The sequence below is a fragment of the Microtus pennsylvanicus genome, chromosome 10 (assembly GCF_037038515.1).
Source record: "Microtus pennsylvanicus isolate mMicPen1 chromosome 10, mMicPen1.hap1, whole genome shotgun sequence".
NCBI lineage: Eukaryota > Metazoa > Chordata > Mammalia > Rodentia > Cricetidae > Microtus > Microtus pennsylvanicus.
Genome location: NC_134588.1, coordinates 38,341,254 through 38,360,431, shown reverse-complemented (window position 1 = coordinate 38,360,431; position 19,178 = coordinate 38,341,254). Strand labels below are relative to the sequence as shown.

At 39.5% G+C, this 19,178-nt stretch overlaps 1 long non-coding RNA gene and 1 pseudogene across 1 annotated transcript; both read left to right on the top strand.

Annotated features, from left to right (window-relative positions):
* The first annotated feature begins 3,235 nt into the window (after positions 1-3,235).
* LOC142858246 (cytochrome c oxidase subunit 7A2, mitochondrial pseudogene) lies at positions 3,236-3,678 on the top strand (annotated as a pseudogene).
* A 14,034-nt stretch (positions 3,679-17,712) lies between these two features.
* On the top strand, positions 17,713-18,357 carry LOC142858410 (uncharacterized). The gene is made up of 3 exons (XR_012912012.1): positions 17,713-17,847; positions 18,049-18,110; positions 18,203-18,357. It is a non-coding gene; the product is annotated as an uncharacterized LOC142858410 (long non-coding RNA).
* The last annotated feature ends 821 nt before the right edge of the window (positions 18,358-19,178 follow it).

Genomic DNA, 19,178 nt, shown 5'->3' with positions numbered 1-19,178 from the left:
AATAACCTCTATGAACTGCTGGCACAGCTACAAATAGTGCACATATTATTGGGCCTAAGAGTCAGAAAGTATTTCAACACAAATTATTACATGAAAGTTTTTAAGAGCATTAGTGTTTTAATTCTGGGGCTGAATTTAGGTATATCACTATGCATGAACCATCTCCCATATAATCTTTACATGCTGATCTTTCACATCCATGCACCCAACAACCTAAGACATATTTTTAATGTGGAAATGTATTTTGGCAAAGATTCTTCTCACCCACTCAATTCTTAACCATTTGACTTCTAAGTGATTCAGTTCCAAATCAGACTACTACCTACATGGTGAGAGTGTTTATTCTGCCAAGATGATGCAAGGTGCTTTTGTTTTTCCACTGTTTTGTTGATAATCACCCTGGACACATGAAGCCACCGTGGCCCCTGAGAAGTGAGATAAGACTAATCATAGGTGGTGAAATGCTGACGTGCTATTACAGGATGCTCAGCATTACTACAGATTCGTCATTAGCTTTCAGATGGCGCATCAGCACTGATACATAGTATTGATAATGAATCAGATGATGTAACAACAGAAACAATGATTATTTTTATTTGGAAAAGGGTTTTAAAGACATTATATCAGTATGCTATAAAAGTTTTCAAAGTATCAGATGTTAAAAAATCACTATATATGCAGACATTCTCATCATTCTAAATATGTTTTGTAGGTGTGTGCTTCTGTGGTCTTGGGTCTTATTCGTCCATTTATTTTTCCCATCTGTCATTATTAGTCATGATAATATAAATGAATAGAAAGTTTACCTAAGCTTCATCCTATAGAATCAAAATCAACCTATAACTACATCAATGCAATGTCCCACAAGAAAGATTACTGCAATAAATGAGGTTTGTAAAGGCATTATTTATAGAATACTTACAGACTGAATATCTCATATCATGTGTGGTGTCTTAATGAGTAATTGCTTATTGGAGAGAGAAATTTGTTTCAAAATGATGAAGAAATGAGTTACAAATACATGATAAGTTAATATTTGTTTTTCTGTTCCTCCATGAACACACACAACACACACACATTGAGATTAACACAAATGCAAACCATGCCCCTAGAAGTCTGTGCAGAACAATGGCAGAGTCGGGTGGCTTGAAAAATATCAACTGCAGCTTTCAAATCAGGGACTGCAGAGATGGCTCAGTAGTTTTAAAAAAAAATGTTGCTCTAACAGAAGATCTGGAGTTAATTACCAACAATCCATGATGACTCACAACTGTCTGTAATGATGATTCCAGGGGAGCTAAGGCTCCCCTTCTGACCTTTACAGGCACCAGACACACATACCATATTCATACATAATTGAAGACCAAACACTATGCACATGAGTAAATCTAAGGGAACTTTTTGCTTTAACTTTTTAAAATTCCAAACAAAAGGAAAGACTAAAATGGATGAAAGGAAAATTAAATGTGCCCCCCAAAATCATCCAAAATGTATGAGCTCATTAATCAAATAGCTGGGCTTCAAAGGAAAAACTGTAGGGAAAAAAGGTACAACTGGAGCAGGAAACCAACCAATCACTAGGCACCCTGATTCTGAACCCAGAGCCAGTGAAAGAAACACACCCTGTGTTTGAGACCTGAGCCAGGGAAAGGAACATCTTTCTTTATCCTTGATCCCAGGGCCAAAGAAATATGCCCTGACTCTGAAACTAGTGTCAAAGAAACACACTTTGTCCCTAGAATCAGAGCCAGCGAAAGAAGTATGCCCTGGTCCTAAGATTAGAGTCAAAAATCTAAAACGAACCAGTGAAAGAAACACAGTTTGGCCATAAAATCAGAGCCATCTCTGCCCCTGACCAACTAAACTGACTAATCCCTGAGCAGGGAAAAATAACCAATCCCTCTTCTCCCTGGGAAACCGGCACCCCTAAGAAGCCCTATATAAGCCTCTCTGCCCCTTCAGTTAGGGGCCAGTGTCAATCCCTCCCTGGCAGAGGAGCCACTCTCCTGGACTCCTCCTTCCCAAACAAATCTCTTTCTCTTTCATTAACTGGCACAGACTAGAAGAATAGGCTGGAACGTCCTTTAGGGGACTGAGCTGAAAAACCTTACTGAGACGCTCCCTAGGGGGCCTGAGGAAGGCAGAGCAGAACAGAACCTTGGTAGGATGCTCCTTAAGGGGGTCTGAGCAAGGCTGGGTAGAAAAAAGTAACAACTTTTCGCTGGAGCCAGAGAAGATTACTACATTCTGCAGGGGCTTCCCCTTTAGCAGAATGTTAGCAAAGAAGAAACATTTTGGGCCAGAGAAGAAGCAGATAGCTCCGCTAGGATCTTCCCTTAAGCGAACAGAGCAGAACTCTGCTGTAGCAGCTCTTCAGGAGAAGAGTTGGAAAACTATAACTTGCGGGGAGACCATCCCCCACCACACCCCAGCTTCAGGTAGTTAGTTAGGACACCTGTCCTCCAGGCCTGAGCTGTCCTATTGCAGCCCCAGCCTCCAGAGCTGTCTTATTGCAGCTCCAGCCCCCAGAGCTGTCCTATTGCGGCTCTACCCCTCCAGAGCTGTCCTATTGCGGCTCTACCCCTCCAGAGCTGTCCTATTGCGGCTCTACCCCTCCAGAGCTGTCCTGTTTTGGCTCCCTACCCCTCCAGAGCTGTCCTAATGCGGCTCTACCCCTCCAGAGCTGTCCTGCTTTGGCTCCCTACCCCTCCAAAGCTGTCCTATTGCAGCTGTAAGTAGAGCCTGACTTCCTGATAAGTCTGGATATCTTTGCAACACTACAACTGTAACACATTCCCCTACAAAAACTACAAATTATCAATAAATATTTGAAAAAGTGTTCAACATTCTTAGACATCAGAGAAACATAAACTAAAGCTGCTTTGAGATCACTTGATGGGTGGTTATCTTTAAATTAGTGAATGACAATGATACTGGTGAAGATGTGGGGAATGAGGAATCCTTAATCACATGTGGTGAAAATATAAAATTTTGCAGTCACTATACAATTCAGAATAAGATTATTCAAAACTGAAAATGGAATTATGATGTGGGATTTCCCTCTGCATGCTGTGATTATCACTAATGAATAAAGAAACTGCTTTGGACCTATAGCAGGGCAGACACTGGGAACTTTACCTGGTAAGCCACAGCCACATGGTGATACACAGATTACTAGAAATGGTTTAAATTAAGATGTAAAAGTTAACCAATAAAAAGTAAGAACTAGGTTCAGTAGTTGCGGTTGGTGAGCAGCAGCTGAGCCAAGATGTTGCGGAATCTGCTGGCCCTCCGTCAGATTGCCCAGAGGACCATCAGCACTACTTCACGGAGGAATTTTGAAAATAAAGTTCCAGAGAAACAAAAGCTGTTTCAGGAGGATAATGGAATCCCAGTGCATCTGAAAGGCGGGGCCGCTGATGCCCTCCTCTACAGACTCACAATGGCTCTGACAGTTGGTGGAACAGCATGCGCCATCTATCAGTTAGCCATGGCTGCATTTCCCAAGAAGCAGAACTGACTTCATCATCCCAGGCTTCACATGGTTCGATTGCATTCAGCGCTTGATGGACCAGGAATCTGATGAGTAACTGAGCTCTTTGGGGATCACTATTTATTGACGTGTCCTAACTGTCAGCAATAAAGCAGTCTTTACCATAAAAAAAAAAAAAGTAAGAACTAATGGCCCAAGCAGAGATTTAAATAATATAGTTTCTTTGTCATTATTCTGGGCAGCCAGAAAACAAACAAGCAGCTTCCTCCAACAGAATTACCAACTATGTCATTCCTGGGGACAGACACACACACACACACACACACACACACACACATAAACACACACACACGATGAAAGCAGAAGAGAGAACTATTTGATGGGAGAAGAAGGATCAGCAAGAGGGCCAAGAGTGGGTGGGGCAGGGAAGTACAGTGAGATGAATAAGACCAAAGTACAGTGATATATATGCATGAAAATATTGACGTGAAACCTACAATAATAATAATAGCATTAAAGTGCATGAAAGCTTTAAGGGAGATATCTCAGCTTATGAAAGTGCTTGCCACACAAGCATGAGGACCAAATTTTAAAGCCTAAAGCCCATGTAAGGAAGCTGGGAGTAATAATACATGTTTGTAATCCCAGTAATAGGAAGGTTGAAAAAGATTCACTAGCCAGTCAGCCTAGCCCAATTAGCAAGACCAAGGCCAGTGAGAAGCCCTGTTTGAAAAACAAGACAGATAACTCCTAACAAATGACACTTGAGGTTTACATTCTGACCTTCAAATGCACATGCATGTGTATCTGCACATACACACACTGTTGGTGGGCAAGTAGGTAGTAGCATAATCTTTAGCAAATAAGATAATACATTTGAGAGACAGGAAGACCTCTGTGTTTACACTAGAATATGCTTGTCTACAGAGCACATTATAGTACAGCCAAGGCTACACAGAGAAACCCTGACTCAAAAAAAAAAAAAGACAGAAGAAAAAGAAAACACATTTGAATCAATCTTTCTTTTATTTTACCTGTGTCCTTCATTCTCACTTCCTACCTGATCTACAAAATGAGGAAAATGGTATACATTGCTCATGAGATTCAATTCCTGTATAAGCGAAATTACATTCCAAGCACAATGCTTAGAATTAGTAAGCACCTTGGAAGTGTGTATTGTAGCACCTGCCTAATGAGTGATGCCAACAAGTTGGTGACGAGTAGAAGTGAGGTAGAGATCCTAGAGAACAGAGCCATCAAAGGAAAGCAGGCACAGGCAGAGCATCAGTGAGACTTGAAAGATGACTAACACGTGAATGTGCAGAGATGAATGGTGGGGTAGCGCAGGCTGTTGGGATAGAGTAACTGATGGAGTCACACATCATGGATGTTCTACCAACCTAACTAGAGCAGAAGGTAGGGCTTCCAGTTTACCATAACACAAAGCTGTAAAAAGAACAGGGGACAAAGGAAGACCTTTCAGTACAACCCTTCATAATCTGCACTCATTCAGTAACAGGGACTAAAAGAGGTTGATAACTTTGCACATTATTTAAAATGTGCACAGAAATTTATGGGATCTAACTAAAAAAAACTCAAGATAATATAATAAGAGTAATTGATGATCTTAGATGCATATTTTTATTTGTCATGGCTCAGCCACATCACACTCTGTTTCAGAGAGATGTGCAGAACTCTGACTTCCAATACAAATGTAATAGCTAATCTATTTTTACCTAGCATATTAAGTTTGGCCAGCTGAGATCTCGAAGGGTAGGAACATGGTGCAACAGCAAACAGAAATTGCTTAATGAGTCAGTTGTGTCTAGTCTTGTAAAAAAAATAGTCTACAGTATTACATCACTCTGATTATAGAACAACCATTCCTCACACCTCACTAATTTGAAAAGCACATCGAGTAATGATTATTAATATTTAACATCATGACTTGTAGGACATACCAAAGATTTTTACATATTTAACATTTTCTGAGATCCAACTTTTAAGATTTTGATAATTGATAATCTTAAAGAATTAATGATTGATGTCAAATTTAATACTTCTATATGCTTATGGGTTTTCAATATTTTATCTATGAATAGCTATAAAACATTAAAGAATGTCACCTCTGTCCAACTACAGACTTCAACAGACACAAATAAGTACTTTTTGCATTTGTAGAAATTCTCTTCTATCCAGAAATAATTTTTAATAGTAAACATACAGAAATTTCTCACAAATCATCTTGGTCCTGTGTTTATTATTTTTCTCCTTCCAGATAAAGGCTATGGTTCTCAGGATAGATAGACTTCAGGACCATACCTTAAAGTTAGTACAATGAGAGATAGCACTGGAGAGGCTTACACAGAAGGACCTTGAGCCCAAAGCCGTCTTGAGCTTTCTAGGGGTAATAACAACAATAAAAAGAAACAGAAGTTGCTACAAAACAAACATAAATATAGAGGTAAGAAAGTGTTCATCTTCTTTTACCAATGAAATTACACCCTCTTACAGCTGGAAAATATACCACGTATGCTTTGAGCTGGCCCCAAAGGAAACTATAAATGAAATATATGTTGTTAACACAAATTCCACTCACCATCCCTTCCCAACAGAACAAGGCTGCCTCTGCAACACGTTTGCGTCAACAGCAACAACTGGGCTGGTAGGGAAGGGAATGGATTTTGGAGGAGTTGGAGGAGGGGTGAATATGATCAAACAACACATAAAATTCAAAATAAAAATAATTAATATATGGTATATATTATATATGCGTATGTGTGTGTGTATTTATACACACACACACACTCACTGTCCTCGAGTCCTGATGCACAGAACTTTGTGTTCACGAAGGATTTTCTGCCTTTCACTCAGTAGCTCTCAAGTTCCTGTTCATAACTGAGCTCAGTCAGATAAAATAACTAATAGTCACAAGAATGAAATATATAATGAAAATAGAACCTAAGCCTAGGAAAGTGTGATCAATAAAGAACCTGAGTTTCAGTAGATACATTTAAAGCGAGTTGCCTTAACCATTGGGAGAGAAAAATGGTTGCCATTTTAAAAACCATAGAGTACTTGAGGACAGATGGACTCTGGAAGGATTCTTTCAAATCAAATCATTCATAGTATCCCCTCCATCCTAGTCTACCTACAGGGTCAACTCTACTTACACGTATCTACTGCTGTTTTATTATATGCATTTAGTTATTTGAGAGAGGGAGGCTATTACTACTTTCAATCAGGGACTACATCAAGGGCAGCCCCAATTTTTCCACTCTACACAGCCTAGGGCTAAGGAAATACTTCTGTCTCCATCCAGTCAGGTCCCACAACGATGACCCAGCACAGAAGAGCTGTGAACAGCACTGCATGGGATGAGGTGATGCTGCAGATTCAGAACACAGCTCAGTCACAGTGACCTTCCACAGCCAACTGTGGACAGCAGCGGAGAGCAGGAACACCAAGCCCCTCTTCATCCTTGCAAACTTACTAGTCTGAATTCTGATGGACAGAACCTCTGTAAGTGCTTGGCACATCCCTTATCTCAGGAAGTGGGACATGGAACAAAAGTCCTGTTCAGAATAGTAAACAAAAGCAGTCTCTTCACTGGCCCAGGAGCGTGCTATCCAACTCAGTCATGCGGATGACAAAAGGGCTCCCAGAGTGTCCACAACCTAGTAAGAGTCATCTCACCACCCTTAATTTATATGATACTTGAAGCCATTATACATTGCTACTGAGTTAAAATATCTCAGTGACAGTATTTTATAATCCTCCAGTGTTCCCTGAGCACATAAGAGGAAAATGAGAGAGATTGGGATAGACAGGATGTGAGGAACAATTTAGTTGTGAATTTTAGGCTTGCTGTGCTTTGGGACCTTTAGTGAAACTGACATCAACTAAGGCAGCCAAGTGGGTGAGAGAGAAAGGAAGGGCCAGTGACTACATAACCTCTTGAAGCATTTCCTGAAACAGATGTCTCTTCTAGGCTCACTCTGAAGCCTCCTACATCACCCGCAGAGCAGGTTACGTGGGCATTTCATGTTTAATTAGACGTTTTCTAGCGTGTATGCTGACTTTAGGTCAAACTCATAGTTACACTAAAAGCCTGCTTAAATGAATGTTTCCTGTTCTTTCTCCTTTCAAGACTAAAGCCTTATCACAAGCACTTGTGATTGGAGAGGGATTGGCTATTTCAAAACTAAAGCCATCTCAAAGTAAAGATGGGAGGCCAAAAACACTGAGAAGTCTGTGTCTTTGAAGACAACAGGATGACATTTTCTCCCAAATAAAACACCATTTAAATATAATATGTATTATATTTATATATATGTTACATGAGAAGGGCCTGTTTGTTTGGGGTTTCTGTCCTCCTACCAGGTACCCCACATCTGTTTATCCCCAAAGAAAAATCACACATAGATCTCTATAAGTTATAAAGCTGATTGGCCCATTAGCTCTAGCCTTTCACTGGATGACTCTCACATCTTGATTAACCCATTTTTCTGATCTATGTTAGCCATGTGGCTCAGTACCTTTCTCCAGTGAGGCAGATCACATCCTGCTGCTTCGGTGGTCTGGGCAGGAGTGGAAGGAATCCACTTCCTCCTTCCCAGAATTCTCCTGTTCTCATTACATCATTTCTACTTCCTGTCTGGTTTTCCAACCTGTATTTCCTGCCTAGCCAAGCGTTTATTTATAACATGATTGACAGAACACAGACAATTCTCCCACATATATATATATATATATGTATATATATATATATATGAGAGAGTGTGTATATAAATATATATATATATATATATGAAAGAGAAATATGCAGCATTTTTCTTTCTGAGTCTTATTTCACATAACAATTTCAAGTCATATCCATTTTTCTGGACACATTTTTTTTCTTTGTAGCTAAGTAAAATTCTATGGTATATGTTCTCTATTTGTAGTATTCACTCACGTGATAATGTACATCTTGAGTGGATCCATGTCTTAGCTGTAGACAATAAAATTAAATGTGTATATGTATATATATGTACACATATATATGTTAAGTATATATATATAATGATAAAAGTGATTGGGGAACTCACTAAGCTGCCTTTGCAGTCAACAGTTTTATTTTTTTTATTTTTATCCAAAAAATTTGATTTTTCTGTCATGACAGTCAGGGCTACACAGAGAAACCCCATCTCAGGGGACAATGATTTTTTTTTTAACCTTACTATACTGGATTATATGAAGGAACAGAATTTTGTGGGAAGCAGTTCGGGGTGATGAATGACTACTCAGCTGTACTTCGATGCTAATACGACTGAGGTCAGAGTGGACTGAATTTTAAGCAACAGAGGAAATTGAACAGTACTGGTTTATATGTTTACTCATGCTGAGAAAGTGTATGGATCAATCCCTGGCAGCAGGAAGCTGGATTCCCTTCCATTGCTTGAAGCTTCTGCTGCCAGTGAAGTGATAGATTTTAGAGAATTTAAGATATTTCCAGAGAAAATAAAAACACATTTCCAACAATGACTCACAGTTGAGTATCAACTATCTCTGAGTTTCTGTCGGAATGTTTCTTGAACGTTGGAAGCAGTTTGAATTAACATTACAGACTCATCTTTCTTTTTTTTTCCTTTTGAATTTTTTTCCTTTTAATTTAATTTTATTTTTTCTTTCTTTCTTTCTTTCTTTCTTTTTTTACTGATTTTTTATTGAGCTCTACATTTTCCTCTGCTCCCCTTCCTTGCCTCTCCCCTCCCCCCTTCAACCGTCCCACAAGGCGCCCATGCTCCCAACTCATCTTTCAAATGAGGAAGGGGCGTGAACTCTTCATTTCCTAGAAATTCAATTCGGAAGTAAGTGTTTCAATCTTAGAATATCCTTATGCATTCAGAACTTGACCAAACTGTAGGCAGGAATCTACAGGCCTTACCTGCTCTCTTTCATGAAACTTTTTACCTCAGAGTAAAGCTTCAGGCGGCAGTTAACTCAGTGAGAGACTGCACAGTTGACAAAACAACAAAATGGGGAATACCAATATAAACAGGCCAGGCACCACTCAGCCTGGAGTCTGGGCAGCCCAGCAGAAACAGTGTTTCCTTCATTACTCACTTTCCTAACTCCTACCTTCTTCTCTTTCAAACTTTTAACAACCTTTCCCCACCTTCATTATTACCTTAGATTCTTATTATACATCCCACTTAAATTCCCCCTCTTCTCACCCTTCCCCCTCGTCTCTTCCTACTTCTCTAGCCACCATTGCATCTCAACTTTTCTGGAGATCAGTCACTTTATTTAGATCTGCATTATGATCGAGCATGGGATGGTTGATCTTCCTGCATCTGATCTATATCATTTACCACAGTGATCTCCAGTTCCATCTGTGTTTTTACATATGGTGGGATTTCGTTCTTTCTTCTAGCTGAACGCTAGTTTGGTGCACATCCTCCAGTCATCAGCTGATGAACACTGAGTTGATTCCATTTATCGACTACATTAATAGTGCTACAACAACCATGAGAGTACACATGTCTCTTCAATGGACCTATTTCATTTCCATTAGATATGTGCCCAGAAGATATATGACTGATTAAGTGTATATTTTAATCTGATAGACATAATTCAATATATACACATACTGAAAAACCTTGTTATCCCATTATTGCAAACCATTTTATATTTTATTTACCAGCTGAAATTAAAACAATCATAACACAAATAAACTAACAAGTAATTTTTAAATGAGAAAATATTTTTCATCACTGTAACCTGTTCCAATTCAGCTTTCCTTCTTTTTTCTCCAGTTATCTAGAAATAGCTGTATAAACACAGTCACCTTTTCCATTGATGCCAAATGACTTCTCCAATCACTTGTGTTCTTTCTCTCTCTCTCTCTCTCTCTCTCTCTCTCTCTCTCTCTCTCTCTCTCTCTCTCTCTCCTGTCATCAATACTTCTGTTTGTACATATTTGGATTTTTCATATTCATACTCCAACATTATTATTTTTCGTTGCTGTCCATTATTTTTCTGCCAGCTATAGCCCAATTTCTTTACAGCAGATTACAAAAAGTTACATTCACCGTCTTCAGTCTTACCTCTCATTCTGCCTTAAACCCATTCGTGAAATGGCTCATTTCAAGATTGCTAATAATCAAGAAGCAAGAACTCATGTGATTCTTGTTCCTTGTGTTACTTTATGGAACTACAACATTTGACACAGGTTATTGCTTGGCGTTTGAAATATCTCACGCACCCTCCTAGTTTTCTTCTTCCTCAAGGACATACTTTCTTCAGTTTCGATAGATTTCTTCTCTGCTTTCTTAGCCTTGGGACACCTGTTTTCTTTCTATACTCAATCTCTCGGTAAGAACTTTGAATAAAATACACACATAGGGATAACCCCCCCCCAAAAAAAATATTTACCTTATTTCATACCTCTCTCCTGACTTTTATACACAACTGTCCATGTAACAACTTCAATTTGGGTCTAATAAGAACTACGCTGAAGGGCAGCCCCAGGCTTTATCCTCCACCTCACTCCGAAGCCACTGTCCCTGTGGATAGCAGTCACAACTGACTATTCCCAAGCCCAGTGTCATTCTTGATTCTTCCTTTGCTCTTAAAATCAACACAACCTATTGCTCATTTTTACTGACAGCAAAAGACACTGACCCAGGGAAGCTAAATGACCTATCTCTGATTCTCAGCAAGCAAGAGACTGGCAAACCTCAGATCCTCTTCTATCCAGGACTGCAGCCTGTGCTAAGACCCTGAATACCTCATCTTCTTCTAGCATGAACACTCTAAAGGTGGTGGGACCTGGAAGTATAGAGCTGATAAATGAGGTGGGCTAAAGTCTCATGCCAAAAGCAACTTTATTCAGTGCATCAGACAATTTCTACTCTGAGAATGAAGGGAGTCACGTGAGTAAAGTGTACAATCACAAGGGCAAGCCGTGGACAAGACGTCTGTGGACAAGTCACATCTGTCTTTCCATAAAGGCATACAAACAAGTAACAATAACCAGTTGTTATGAATAATCCGCAGTAAACTTACTCCTATCTGCTACACCTGGGAGGGGTAGGAAAACATAGTCTAAGAACAATTTAGTGTTTTTGAACAGACTGAGGTCACCAGACTCTTACCTTGTTTTCTTGGAGCTTTCTCACAAGCACTCAAAATTCTTTTCACACAGCTGCATTCTTGGACTGTGTTCCACCAGTCCACCATAAACATGGGAAAGAAATATTTATAATACCTTTATATACTGCAAAGATTCTTATTTGAGTCATTGAGTTGTAACTTGAGGCTTTTATGTTGTCTATTATATGTTACATTTTCACAGCTGGCAAAGAAATCTATCATTTTTTTTTAATATGAGATGGTATTTTTCTCAGGCTGGTCACAAATTGGTTATGTTGCCAAGAATGACCTTGACCATCTTAACCTCCTGCCTCCACACACCTAAAGCTAGAACTGTCGCCACACAGCTAGTTTATGCAGGACTAGGGATCAACCCCAGCACTTTGTGCTCGGCACACATTCAGCCAACTGATCTACATCTCCAGCCCCGGTAAAAAGACATTGGTTCTACAATGTTGTGAGCAAACTAGCATTGGTCAACTTATCAAGGATTTAGTAAGGGCTATTTTTCCTCTCTATTTAGACAAAATTAGCAGGCACCAAATTATCCCTAGCACATTGTGCAGACTCCAGATGCAGATTTTCCGGTGCTCTTACCAGAAATGAGTGCCACAGACATCTTACAGTCTCTATTACTCTAACCCATTTGGCAACTGCCTACAAATGCATGCGGTTTCAAGAAGATGCCTGTGACCCCATTCCATTCTCCCTACTTCTGAGTCTCAAATGCCAAGATTGCCAGATTGTCTCAAAGATGTTATCTGCATAAACTGTTTTGATTCTTTGCCCCAAATGTTTTTGTTGCACATGCTCTATGTGATGTCAAAACTCATCGTTTTAAGGGGAAAACAGCTTGGAATAAAAAAATGAAAGAAAACACTAAGTTCACTGAGTATAAAGATTGTTTATAAGCATTATAATAGGTCAGTTCCTTCAGCAGAGACTATTTCCAGAGCAGTTAGTGGCCTATCTAATGTTTTTGTAGCATCTTATTTTTAGATCCTCGTATTTTTTTTTCTTGTGATACTTTCATAAGATGGTAATCTGCATGTTTTACAAGACACAATGAAATTCTGGGAGATTATGGTGTACAAAATTTTCATAACCTGGAATTTTCTTTCTTTCTTTTTTTGAGACAATGTTTCAACTAGCTATTTCTGGTTGGCCTAGAACTCTCTATGTAGATCAGGCTAGACTTATGCACCTGCTTCTTCCTTCTTGGTGCTGGGAATAAAGGTGTGAATTATTCTGACAGAATACTTTGCAAAACCTAAAGGTATTTTGCTATAATTTTAAATTCATATTATTATGTTAAAGTCATATTAAGCTAGCTTCTCTCCTTTACTTTTGTCTACATGAGTCAAATTCAATAATACCTGTAAGCTACTGCTACACAAAAGTCAGAACATGAGCACACTCTTCTATTCAAGTCTATCAGTATGCGATTGAATAATAGCAATCGTGACCATTGTTCTTTCTTGGCATCCAAAATGCAGAATAAATTCTTAACACAAATATTGAGCAAGAAGATCAATTATTTCAAATAATTATAATCCAAATATAATAGGGGGTATTTATCAAACACAGCACACAGATAACCAGAACTTTAAAGAAATCTATGGCCATCACTTTATGTATATATGGATAACTATTGTTATTCAGCCACAGGACCGTATTCAAGATTCTGGTGTTAGATTCCATCTTAGGTCTCAGTGCCTTCACTCTGGACCTCATCAAGGTCTGGATTAGACACATACCATCGTTCAATTGTCCCTCCTTTTCCCCAGGATTGCTTTTTATGCTGTCCTCACTGAAACCTGGAACCAGGCAGCGAACTTCCTCTAAACCAGTGGTTCTCAATCTTCCTAATAATGAGACCCTTTTAATACAGTTCCTCGTGTTGTAAGGAATAGATTCCCCAGCTATATCATTATTTTCCTTTCTACTTAATATCTGTAATTTTGCTTTTGTTATGAATCATAATGTAAATATTTGTTGGAGGGATCATGACCCACAGGTTGAGAACCACTGCTCTAAACCATTCCTCAAACCTGCCATAACCTCTTGGAAGTCACTAACTGTATTTCACCCTCCTTAAGCACTCAACAGTCTAATCAGAGACCAGGAACTATCCCCACACTTCCACCTGGCAAGTTCCTCTGTTTTCCTTAGGTTAATGTCTGAGACCGTCTGTAAGAACCTCTCTGAAATACATATTTATACTTCAGCTCATTGAGATATATCTGGAAGGCTTTTAAAACTAGGTATGATAAATTTATGTCTGGAGATAATAAAAATAGAAGAATATTTTTCTTAATTTAAATAGTTGCATGAGTATTGAAATTTCTAACGAATAGTAATCTAGAAATAAAAGAATTAGGATAGAAAACCTAAATCAATATTGTAGGGTAATAGATAATTAGAACTTAATAAAAAGTCTTCCCTGTTATACATCCCTTATCATATGGAAGACACAACTATCTTGAAGACGGGTCACTTCAACCAGTTCTTACTGTGGTGCTGAACAGAATTAGAATATTTCTTATCACTGGAGCCCTCTCCATAGTTCAATGGCTTCAACTGGTCATTTAAACTGAGTAAAAAGGCTAGATTCTCGTAGGCAAGGGCAAGGGTTGACTCAGCCACTGTAGCATTGAGTGCATGGCTTTGGGATTAATCGTTGAGGACAAAATTATAAATAAAGAGCTGTAGCATTAGGGAAACGAGAGCCGCTGACTTGTAACAAACTTAACCAACACTAAGTCCAGTCTGGGAACTGTTTTGTTCTCAGACTCTGAAAAGCAAATATCCGATCAGAAGCAGCAGGACTACTACGGTAAATACTCATTTGTTTCCACAAGCAGCACCTTTGGATCAGTAACAGCACATCCTGCAAGGAGAGCAACGCTTAGGCCAGTGGTTCTCAACCTGTGGGTCACTACCTTCTGTCATGGGGGTCACATATAAGATATCCTGCATATCAAATATTTACTTACAATTCATGACAATAGTAAAATTAGGGTTATGAAGTAGCAACGAAAATAGTTCTATGGTTGGGGCCACTACAACATGAGGAATTGTCTTAAAGGGTTGCAGCATTAGAAAACTTGAGAACTACTGTCTTAGACCAACTGCAGCAATGTCATATCTATGCTGAAACATTGAAAAGCCAGTGAAGCCAGACATAGTGGCACATGTCTATAATCCCAACACTTGGGAGCCTGAAACCAGAGGATCACAAGTTCAAGGCCAACCTAGACCATGTACCAAAATCTGTCTCATAAATACATCAGGAGAGAGAGAAAGAGAGAGCAGGAGTGCCCAGGAAAACCACCATGCTTCCAGGGTAGCAATATGACTCTCTAATTCTACACGGAAGAGGTCATGATTTTCTTTCATCATAAATACAACACCTTCAAAATAATGTCTTCTGACAATTGAATCATTATTTATAACAGGTAAGGAAAAGTCTTTTAAATGAAAAAAGTCAAATGGATAGAAATGTATTATATATATACACTTTTTGGGCCTGTTCTCATAACCATGTGTTAATTTTTAGGTTTATATGAAAACCTAATCATAAAGTAACTCTCTGATGTGAAAAAAAAAGGCTAAGAGGAAAGAGGCATGATTTTCTTCATGAAGTAAATAAGCAGACAGGAAGACTTCCAAAGCAGTATTCTTTTTACAAAAATCAATGTGTTAGGCACAAAATTTAGCTACATGCAATTCCATACAGTAGCTCTTTAGCAGGCTCATTCTTCAAAGAGCGGCCTTTGCTTATCACAGGACAGGAACACTTCCTATTCTTCACTTGGCAGTAGTATCAGCTTATCCCTTATCAGCTATCAGAAATGTCATAATGCTTCCTGACTTCAGAGAGTCTAGGTGCTGAGCTAACTAGTGTACCACAGCAGCAGGCCAGGGAGTGATCTGGGACAGCACACAGGCTGCTGTGCCGGGCGTGTGTTTACTCAGGAGCATCAGTGTAACTTCCCAGCACAAAGGCCTTCCTCTAACTGGAACAATGTAATCAGTTTAGGTCCAAATAATATAGATGAACATGGATTGCTCACAGAACAAAGGGTTTCAGTAGCCACCGATTTTTCCACACAGTGTTGGCTTTTGGTTTCCATGGTGACCTTTAAGATCACAAGTGGAAAATTCCAACACCAGAAAATGAAAGAGTGGCCTAAATGTCTGAGGCTGGAAAGAGAATTGTCCTGACAACGGCTGCTACAGGCACACGTGCATGCAGGTACACATGCGTGTGAAGACCAGTCTTTGAAGGAAAACCACTAGACAGCAACCTCGGGCTTCCACATGCATGGGCATGCACCTACAGGCACACGGGCATGCACACACACATGTGCACACACAGGCAACGAATCTAAGTTGTTGACTCCGCAAATGTCTCTCTCTTTTATTCCCTTCTCTTGGTCACAATGCTGTGACATCTGAAGCACAAACACACCTACAGATCTCACCAACCACCATGTACTTCACAATCCTCATCCCACTGGCTATAAGTAAGCTATGTTAGTAGCTCTGATCAAAGGAAGTGTGAGAAGCAGTCGTGCGTGTCCCTTCCAGGTTCAGCCACTGGAAAGCACACACAAAAAAGGGCCTGTGTCTCAATTAACATGAAAAACCAATGCTGAGATGACAGCATCCTGAGTCATGACTTAAAACAAGTCATCCCGGGAAACTGACAGATATGCAGAACACTATTAACAATCAGAAACTTTGTACGCCCTTTGTCTCTGAAGTGCACTTCAGCTCAGCCTGACTAAAGTGACTGCTTCCAATGTTCTCCTTTCTTTCCATACATAAAGCATAGTATAAAATATTCAATGTTATATCAAAAAAGCTGCATATTGCAAACTATTATTTAAAGTCATTAGCATGTGGGTAAGGGAACAAATAAAGTGAAAGTTTAATGGCACATATGTGTGAAATATTATAATGAACCCCATTGTTCCACACACTAACTTTTAAAGCAAAGAATAAATGAATGAATTAGGGTTAGAGAGATGGCTCAGTAGTGGAGAACAAGTGCTGTCCTGAGCTCAAGGGTCTGAGTTCAGTTCCCAGCACCCACACGCCAGTTCACAACCATCTGTTACTCCAATTCTATAGGATCTGTTGGCCATTTCTTGGTCTCTGCAGGCACTTGAACTCATGTGCACACACTCAAATATAGACACACACATGCACACACACAAATAATAATAATTTAAAACAAAAATAAATCTTGGGAAAAGCCATTGCTAGTTGCCTATGCCTCAATGGAGGACCTCACACAATGCGCATTTGGGCAGAACTAACTCAACTTAATACATTTTTCTAAATGACATAAATGTGGGGGAGAAGAAATGTTGAGGGTCAGGGGAAGCTGGAGGAAAGGAGTGGAAGACAAATACGAACAACATACGTTGTATGTTTGAAATTTAAATATGTATGCATTATATAAATAAATATATGAATCAGTAGCATAGAAATGAGAAGCTTAATTTTATTTTATTTTTTCTCATGGAAGAGGTCTGAATGGCACTGTTATAGAAAAATCTCAAAACTTGGGACATTTTTCCTATTGTGTGTGTGTGTGTGTGTGTGTGTGTGTGTGTGTGTGTGTGTGTATCAGAGAGGGAGAGAGAGTTTAAGTATCTGAGATCTAAATTATTTGAACTAAAGGCACTAGGTGACAAAAAGAACTATACATGAGGCAAAATCATTAACTGCCATTACTAAAACAAGGAAACTGTCAGCGTGACTGCAGTTTGCATCTAGAAGTCCCAGCCTGCATTTCTAAGAGTATCCTGTGAGTGAGTTGATTGCTAATACATCTATTACCCTTAGCTGGATAAGCTGGAATGTTCAGCATCCAGTTCACTCTGCTCTGCACTGCCTCAGTGAGAACCAAGTGGCTCTGGCAGAAGCACACACTTAGGGTTCCTAAGACAACCAGGAAAACATTTGTATGTGCCCTTGGTCTCCATGTATTCACAAGGTCGGGTAAACCCTATTTAAGACAGCTCTTAAGTCAAAGGAAACCTCTGACATATATCCTGAGGCACCAAAGACTGCAGTTTCCAGCTCAAAAATTTTCTACAGCATAAATTCCTAAAGATTTAACAGCTTGTCTCAATCGGTACAGAGGAATCCTGTTCGTGGCCCTAACTCCTGGCACCGAAGCAGCGATTTTCCAGAATGGAGTGAGTAGTAAGATAGGGGATCATGAAAAGGACATGTGACGGTCACTGAGGGAGAGTTTTCCAACTGGCTCACACCTGCTTCCCCTCAGGAGCCTGGTGTGCATTCCCTGGGTCCCAGGTAATAGCAGGCATGAAGAAGTGTGTGCAGGCAACAAGGAAGTTCTATAATCCTTCTCTGTCCCCACACCCTCCTGCACTTAGAACTCTTGAAATGCAGAAAACCCCACTTCGAATTCTGTGAAGATGGACTCCTGACAGAACAGGTACAAACAAGATGTTCAGCAGCAGTCTGTGTTCCTGCCTGAGCCAAACGTTTCCTGGTCATTCTCCTCATAGCTCTGTTATTTCCGAACAGGAAAAGTCACTGCGACCTTCTTGCTCTACTCTCACATTCCAGGTATCAGATAGCTCACAATACTGACCGTAAGAAGCTTTCTCTGGCGTTAAAAGGACTGTACAATTTAATATAATGCTCTTAGTTCTTTCTCCAAATTGTATTTTCTTCACATAATTCTGTTCATTAATTATGCTTCTTCATTAAAAATGCTACCTACTTTTGGTATACTATCTAACGTCAATGTTTGTCAGAATAGTTTATTAACTCTCCTTAGTCCACTTACGTAATGCAGCTCTCAACCCTCAGTGTTACTTTAATATACCTCTCTTTTCTCTCTTCTGATGAAGATTATATAAAATTCATCGTCGCCATGGGCCAGCATCATTTTCAGTGTCTTTACAAACTACCTGCTGCTTTCTAACTAAAATCTTCTCATCATACTATACACTTATTGTGGTTGAGAATGTGACTGAATGATAAAGTATGCCGTATACACAAGACCTTAGGCGCAATCCCCAATACTACAAAACAAACAAACAAACCAACAAACAAAAACAGCAATTACCCCTGGGAAATCTAGTGGTATTAACTTCCGTGTATAACCAGGATTTTGGTCCACTCCTGGTGACACAGGCCCATAATTCCAAGTAATTACAGTTTCTAGGGACGCTGAATCAGGAGGATTAATTGCAAGTTCAATGCCAGCCTGACCTACTTAGTGAGACCTTATCTGAACGAATGAACCAACCATCAATCAACACAAGGCTTGGCAGTAGAGCTCGGTGGTAGAGTCCTTGCCTAGCAGAAAGGGGCTCCGGATTTGGACTCTAGTACTACCCAACAACAACAAAACAGCCCATTGCTTCTGAATGGGTTTCAAGACAATCTAAGCAGCTTTATTTTACAAAAGACCTTTGCAGCTTTGCCTTCAAGTCCTGTGAGCACTCACTGGTTGTAATAGCCATGGTTGAGTATTAATATTCAGAAAACAAAT